Source organism: Lycium ferocissimum, chromosome 6, assembly GCF_029784015.1.
Source record: "Lycium ferocissimum isolate CSIRO_LF1 chromosome 6, AGI_CSIRO_Lferr_CH_V1, whole genome shotgun sequence".
Lineage (NCBI taxonomy): Eukaryota > Viridiplantae > Streptophyta > Magnoliopsida > Solanales > Solanaceae > Lycium > Lycium ferocissimum.
In genome coordinates this window covers 60,090,514-60,098,683 of record NC_081347.1, presented here as the reverse complement: position 1 = coordinate 60,098,683, position 8,170 = coordinate 60,090,514, and the positions used below count along the sequence as shown (strand labels likewise).

Sequence of the window (8,170 nt, the reverse complement as noted above, 5' to 3'; positions counted from 1 at the left end):
CTTTGCTTCAAAATAACTGTTCACTTGGTCTTTTTTACCTTAAGAAAATATTAACTCATAGAAAAAAGAAAAATATCTTGACTAAACTATCTTTAATTACTAAGACTCTTGCTTATTTATTGTTTTAAGTAAATTGGGGCAAATAAGAAAAAATAAAGTTAATTTCTCCTTGATTTTGTGAGCTTATTTTGAATCAAAATAAAAAGTCTAAGTGGAGAAGTTATTCTTTATCTATGTGTGTACGTGTTTTAATGCAACAGTAGCACATTATGTTCAAAGAATGAGAATAACAAATTATATTTTGTAAGTATGAAAAAGAACTGTCACTTCCTCCCTTGAAATGATAGATAACTATGAAACTGAGATAAATCAAAGGATCAAGTCAATCATTGCAGGTAAGACAGAAGAAAACACTGAGCAAGTAAATCATATTTTGATTAACAAATGGCTATGCAAAAAGTGGATGGAATTTGATGAATTCTCTCAGTGGTTAGGTATAGTAAAATAAAGCCACACATATTCTTGAAAAAGATAAACAGCGAGAATATCTTGTAATAATTTGTAGCTATAGATAGTTACCTGTAACCAGAATTCGTTTTGACTTTCTTCGTGCTGCAGCCAAAGAAAATAAGGAAAAAGGTTATCTCTATATATATTTAGATCAGGAAAAAGGTTATCTATGCATATATATATACACTTCTAACTGGAGTCGGTTTCAGCTTCTCTACATCTAAATCTGACAGTACAAAACAAGCATATTGGACACATGAATGAGTGATGACAAGAATATTTAAACTATTTTGCAGTGTAGGGAACAATGATTAAGTATATTAACTTATCTTTGGTTTTACCTTTGGGATAGGTGGAAGTGGAACAAAGAAATTTTTTGTTGCTGTCCGTAAAACATCTATCTCCTTCATAGTAACATTTACTACAATCATCAGACAAGCTCCACTGAATTGTAAAATTCGCAGTTAAGCCATCAAACAAGCTACTATTTTGAGAGCGTGACCTCCATATTATTGGCAATTGAATTAGTGAACGGTTATCGGGAATATCTCCCTCGGTGCATCTGAGAATCTTCTGTTCTCTCTTCGGGGATACTTGTAGTATATGCTGAAGCCACTACATTTAGCATAGTTCTGATAGTCGCGAAAATAATGATCATTCGTCCTCCTGTTGATGTCTAGACTGTCATTTCCTTCCTCCAACGTTCTCGAGCACCATCATACCGTAGTTGTACACATCTGACTTGTGAGAAACTCCTCCAATATTGTTATACACAATTTCTGGTACAATATACCCAATAGTTCCTCTTGCGCCCAATAACGATACTATGCTTTCCTTCTGGTTACACAATTTTGCAAGGCCAAAATCAGAAATTTTTGGACAAAAGTCTTCATCAAGAAGAATGTTGTGAGGCTTTATATCGAAATGCAGGATTCTAGTATTGCAACCGCGATGCAGATACTCCAATCCCCTAGCAATGCCAAGTGAAATATCGTACAATTTTTGCCATTCTAGTTGACGTTTTGTCCCGGATTTGGCATCGTAAATGAACTTCTCAAGGGATCCTTTGGGCATGAAATCATAGAAGAGAGCTCTTTTTTGACCCTCAAAACAAAATCCCACAAATGATACAATATTAATGTGAGAAGTCCTGCTGATTCCTGCCACCTCATTGATAAACTCTTCCCCCCCCCCACCCCCCCCCCTCCGCCCAACCTTTTGATTCCTTCAAGACTTTGACCCACAAGACACCCATTATGCAACTTTCCCTTGTACACAAAACCATAGCCTCCTTGACCAAGTTTATTCTTGAAACACCCGGTCATCTTTTTAACTTCACAAAAACTGTGCTTCCTTGGAAGGCATGGTTCTTCAAGAAGGCTTTTACATTTCTGTAATCTTCTGTTCTTGTTATGGAATTAAGGGAGCATTTTTTTCTTAAGTACTACCAGCACTGCAATTCCTCCAATAGATGAAGTAACTGCTGTTGTCAAGACACAAATTGGAATATTGTTATCAATTTTTGAAGTTGAACCATTTGTGCAGGATACTATATCTATCAGTTTAATGTCCCTTCGGGACATCTGATAAAAAAAAAATCTATCAGCTTAATAACGTTTCCGTGAAGGAGCTACTCTTTTATCTCTGTGTGTGTGTGTTTTAATGTAACATTAACACATTTTGTTCTAAGAAAGAAAATAATAATTATATTTTGCCTTGAATAAAGAAGAACTGCCTTTTCATCCCTTGAACCGATAGATAGCGTGATGAGCTAAGTCAAAGGATCAAGGCCGATATCTGCGTGTAACAATTTGAAGAAAACACATAGCAATAAATCAGATCTTGAATGACAAGTCGAACATCTAGTGATATGAAATGGAAATTTGTGGCCATAGATAGTTATTGTTAAATTCAGTCATGGAAGACTGATTTTCATGAAGAACTTGTAAATGAATTACATTGATCACAATCGTGTGGAAGAAGAAAGAGAGGAGAAAAGATATTTTATAATATATGAAAATGAAGGTGATATACGCCTTATTTATACAACCTCTAAACGTTTAATTCACATGTCTAATTTAACCAACTAACTAATTTTCAAAACTCCCACTAACTCTTTAATCATTAAACTCTAACAACCTCTAACAAACTGTCCTAGTCAGCAACTATCAATTCAATACTCCCCCTCAAGCTGGTGGTGAGAAGACATTGATCACCCCAAGCTTGCTAAGTAAGTAATGATGCTGACTAACTCCAAGACCTTTTGTGAGCACATCTGCCAATTGAAATTTGGAACCAACAAACTCTGGCTTGATCAGTCCCTCCTTGAGCTTCTCCCTCACAAAGTGGCAATCAATCTCTATATGCTTTGTTCTTTCATGAAATATGGGATTTGAAGCTATCTGCATAGCTGCTTTGTTATCATAACATAGTGCGACCGGTGTATTAATGTGAACCTTCAAATCTTTCAACAGTCCCATCAACTATACAATTTCAGCTACTGTAGCTGCCATGCTTCTATACTCATCTTCTGTTGAACTCCTGCTCACTGTATGCTACTTTTTTGACTTCCAAGAGATCAAGGAATCTCTAAGCTGTATAACATAGCCTCAGAACTAGCCTCCTTGTATTTGGACAAGCAGCCCAGTCTGAACCACAAAATGCTGTAAGCTTGGTGATTAAACTTCTACTCAACAAGATCCCTTATCTTGGTGCATTCTTCAAATATCTGAGTACTCTCAAGACTGCTTCCTAATGTGACCTCTTTGGTTGTTGCATGAATTGACTGAGTACTTGAACTGCAAAGCAAATATCAGGCCTTGTAATAGTCAAGTATATCAGCTTTCCTATCAATTGCTAATATCCATGAACATCTGATAGTAGGGGATCATCAATCTTCTGACCCTCAGTCTTGATCAAAACTGAATCATATTCTGCAAAGAGTAAGCTTGACATTCAACTCCATTAGTGTGGAAGCTGGTTTAGCACCACTTAAACCGACATTGGATATAAGTTCCAATGTGTATTTTCTCTAGTTAAGTAGAATGCCCCTTTTTGATTTCATAACTTCAATTCCCAGAAAATATCTGAGCTGTCCCAAATCCTTGACTTTGAAATTGTTGTGTAAAGTCTGTTGAGCTGCTTTGAACATTTGTTGACTGCTTCCTGTGATCAAAAGATCATCAACATATACAAGTATAACCATCATGGCATCACCATCTTGCTTAGTGAATCGTGAATGATCAAAAGGGCTTTGATTATATCCTACTGCCATCAGTGTACTAGATAGTTTTATGTTCCATTGCCTTGATGATTGTTTTAAACCATATAATGTTTTCAAAAGCTTGCACACTTTGGTCTCCCTCTCTGTGAAGACCTTGAGGTAATGCCATATAGACTTCTTCAAATAAATCATCTTGTAAAAAGGCATTATTCACATCCATTTGAAGTAAAGGCCAATCTCTAGAAGCTGCTATGCTTATTACAGTTCTAACCTAACTATCTTTGCAACAGGTGAGAAAGTTTCATGATAATCCAATCCTTTTTGCTGATTATAACCTTTGGCTACTAGCCTAGATTTGTACTTATCCACACTTCCATCAGCTTTATACTTGATTTTGAACACCCACTTTGATCCAATGGCCTTCTTACCAGGTGGCAAATCTACAACCTCCCAAGTACTATTTCCTTCTAAAGCAGAAATTTCATCCTTCATAGCCTCTACCCATTTGCAATCTTGTGAAGCCTCTTTAAAGGTTCTAGGTTCAGTCTTAGTAGTTAGAGCACCTAAGTAAGCTTGATATGAGCTAGGTAAGTGAGAATAAGACACAGAACTGGCTATAAGATACTTACCTGAATCAGACAACTTAAAAATGGTGACATAGTCATTTAACCAAGTTGTACGTTTAGAAACGCTAAATGGTCTAGCATTACCCCTTAGGTGTTCAACTACATGATCAGTTACATGATGGATAGGATCACCAGCAGCAAGAGGTGATCCTGGTTCAGGGTCAAGAATGGGTAATCCTGTATCATCCTATGCATGAATATCAAGATCAAGGTCTGCAGCTGGTTACCATCTTATGAGGCTGAGGCTGGTTCTATCTCTTGACAAGGTGAAGGACTAGGATCAATACTACCCATATCAGGATTAGCATCTTTCAAAATGATAGGATTAACTTCAGTTGGATCAGTAGTTGTATGAGGCAAGTCTGACAACTCAAACATGTCTTGTGAAGTGAAGGCAGGAAGTTGTGCATATGGAAACTGATATTCTCTGAAGTTTACATCTCTGCTCACAAAGAACACATGATCAACCAAATCATATAGTTTGTATCCTTTCTAAGTCTCTGAATAACCTATCAATATTGATTTTCTAGCCCTTGGTGCAAATATATCCCCCCTTGGAAACTTGCTAGCATAGCATAAGCAACCAAATTTTCTGATATGATCTAGTTTTGGATGCTTTCCAAACAACATCTCATATGGTGATTTTCCTACCAAGAGTATCTGTTGGCTGCCCGTTAATAAGGTATACTGCAGTTTTGATGCATTCACCTCGGAATTGAATGGGAAAAGAACTCTGAAATCTCAAAGCCCTTGCCTTTTCTAATATGTGTCTATGTTTTCTCTCTACTATCTCATTCTGTTGTGGTGTATATGAACAAATACTTTGATGTACAATACCATTAGAAGTAAACAACTCAGTGCAAGAAGATTGAAAAAACTCAGTTCCATTATCTGATCTCAAGATTTTTACAGACAAAAAAAATTGATTTTTCACTAATATCAAGAAATCTTTAAGGACTACAATCACTTCACATTTTGAATGTATCAGACATATCCATATGTATCTACTACAATCATCAACTATTGTCACAAAGTAGTATTTCTTGTCATGTGTAGCCTTCCTATAAGGGCCCCATACATCAACATGCACCAAACAAAAAACATGACTAAAAGTACTGCTACTACTAGGAAATTTTAACCTGCATTGTTTGGACAAATGACAGATCTCATATGTATGTTGTACATCCTTATTGGTGATGTTTTGAAGTGACTTGATATGCTCTAAAGTCTTGATTGATGCATGTCCAAGTCTCAAGTGCCATAGCTTCCCATCAGTGCTGCTATTATTGGATACTGCAAAATTTATTGTAGGTAGAACTACATGTCTTCTTGATATGTACAAAAAATCCCTTTCTTTACCAATCCCCATCACTTTGCCAGTATAGAGTTCCTGAAATAAGAAAAAATCTGGGTAAAAGGACACTGAACAACCAAGTTCCCTAGTCAGCTTGGACACTGACAATAAATTAAACTTAAGTTTGGCACATGTAGTACTTTTTTCAATTCATGTTTTTACAAAATTTGTGTACTGCCTACACCATCTATATGACATTTACTTCCTGTTGGCACTTGGACTGCATTATTACTATGATCTTCTAACTTTCTAATATCATTTAAAAGCTCTTTACTAGGTGTAATATGATGTGTTGCTCCACTATCGACTATCCACTCATAATCACAACCTACTTTTGTCAATAATGTAGTAATACCTGCCATGTTTGCAACACAATTTCCTATTCTGGTCGGTCCATTCTGTCTACCAGATCACTATACTGTTCCTCAGAGAGATGATTAACAATAATGGTTCCACCACTAGTTGTTTCCTCTGCTTCCTTAGTGAAATGAGCAGCTAGTCTCTCGTCTCCATTTGGCCTGAAATTACCATTTCCATGCTTGTATTCATCATTCCCTTTCCTTTTGCTTTTAAAATTAGCTGGATATCCCACCAATCTATAGCATTTCTCTGTAGGATGATTTCTGAAACCACACACTTCACAAGCACCAAACCTTTTAGGCTTAAAGTTCTGTGTTCTACCAGCTAGCAAAGTCAATGCTTCTCTAGTCTTGTCCATTACACCTAAAGTTCTTTGACTTTCTTCTTGTGCTGCTATAGCATAAGCTTCATTAACAGTTATAACTAGCTTCCTAGCAAGTATATTACTCCTTATAGTTCCATAACTCTCATTTAATCCCATTAGAAATTGCAACAGTCTTTGAGACTTCAAATGTACTACATATTCAGCAGATTCTCTACACTCACATCTAGGTGATGGAATCATCACATCTAGTTCAGCCCACAAATCTGTCAATTTTGAATAGTAATGTGTTATTGAGTCAGTACCTTGCTTCAAAGATGCAATCTCAGTCCATACATGATATGACCTAGTTAGATCACTTCTATCAAATTTCTCAGCAAAATCCAACCAGATTCTCTTTGCATTGGAAGCATATATTATTCCAGGTAGTAATTCACTTGTAATTTTGCTTGTAATCCATGATACAACAATTGCATTGCATTTCTCCCATTGTTCTTCCAATGCTCCTTTGTATGAAGCCTTCATACACGTTCCTCAATGAATCCAAGCTTTCCTTTTTTTCCTAAGTGCTAATTTCATCGATCTACTCCACAAGGCATAGTTTTCTGGCCCTTTGAGTTTCATCGGTATAAGTACGACACCTAGTGCATCTGAAGCTTGGAGATAAAGTGGATGATTGTGGTCTAAGGTTGTTACTTCATTGACTGTTGTTGTATCTTCAGTTATCGCCATTAATGGCTGAATTTGAGCTTCAAATTTGAATATGTGTTTTTCTGTATCTCGTTTGTATTTCTTCCTTCTCTTATCAGTTTGATCGTGTTACCCGCTTTGATACCATGTTAAATTCGGTCATGGAAGACTGATTTTCATGAAAAACTTGTAAATGAACTGCATTGATCACAATCTTGTGGAAGAAGGAAGAGAGAAGAGAAGATATTTTTCTGATATATCAAAATGAAGGTGATATACACCTTATTTATACAACCTCTACATGTGCACTTCACATGTGCGATTTAACAAACTAACTAATTTTCAAAACTCCCACTAACTCTTTAATCATTACACTCTAACAACCTCTAACAAACTGTCCTCGTCAGCAACTATCAATTCAATAGTTACCTGCAACTAGAACTCCTTTTGATTTTTTTTTGTTGCAGCCAAAGAAAATCACAAAATCTTAAATATATATTGTGGGAGGACTTAATTACAATTATCAAACTGGATTTAGGATGTCTTTTAGAAACTATCTTAGTATTTGTTCTGAGCAAACTGAAGATCACTAAATGGGCAAGATGAAGAAAGCTTTAGTATAAATTCCCTGTGGGATTAGAGGAACAACAAGATTTGTTGTTGTTTTCAGTTAAACATCGACCTCCTTCATAGTAACATTTACCACAATCATCAGACAAGCTCCATTGAAGTCTAAAATTCCCGGTTAAGAAGTCAAACAAGCTACTATTTTGAGTGTTTGACCTCCCCCATGTAATTGGCAATTGAATCAGTGAACAACTATCATGAATATCTCCTTCTGGTACAGCCAAAAAGCTAAGTTACTCGGACTCGCCTAAAATGTCATTGGGTGCGTGTCGGGTCCTTAAAAAGTAGTGTATTTTTGGAGGATCCAACACGGGTGCGGCAATACTTTTGAAGAGTCCGAGTAATCTCTATATTTACGTATATTATCTCTTCTTGCTTTTTCTCTACACAATATATAATCCTTTTAAGACGCTTGTTGACTTGAATTTTCAGCTTTGACAACTTGAAGGAAAAAGTAA

General features: G+C 36.2%; 1 pseudogene; it reads right to left on the bottom strand.

The window, feature by feature from the left end:
* Nucleotides 1–1,095: 1,095 nt before the first annotated feature.
* Nucleotides 1,096–2,990, bottom strand: LOC132060446 (PR5-like receptor kinase; annotated as a pseudogene).
* Nucleotides 2,991–8,170: the final 5,180 nt, after the last annotated feature.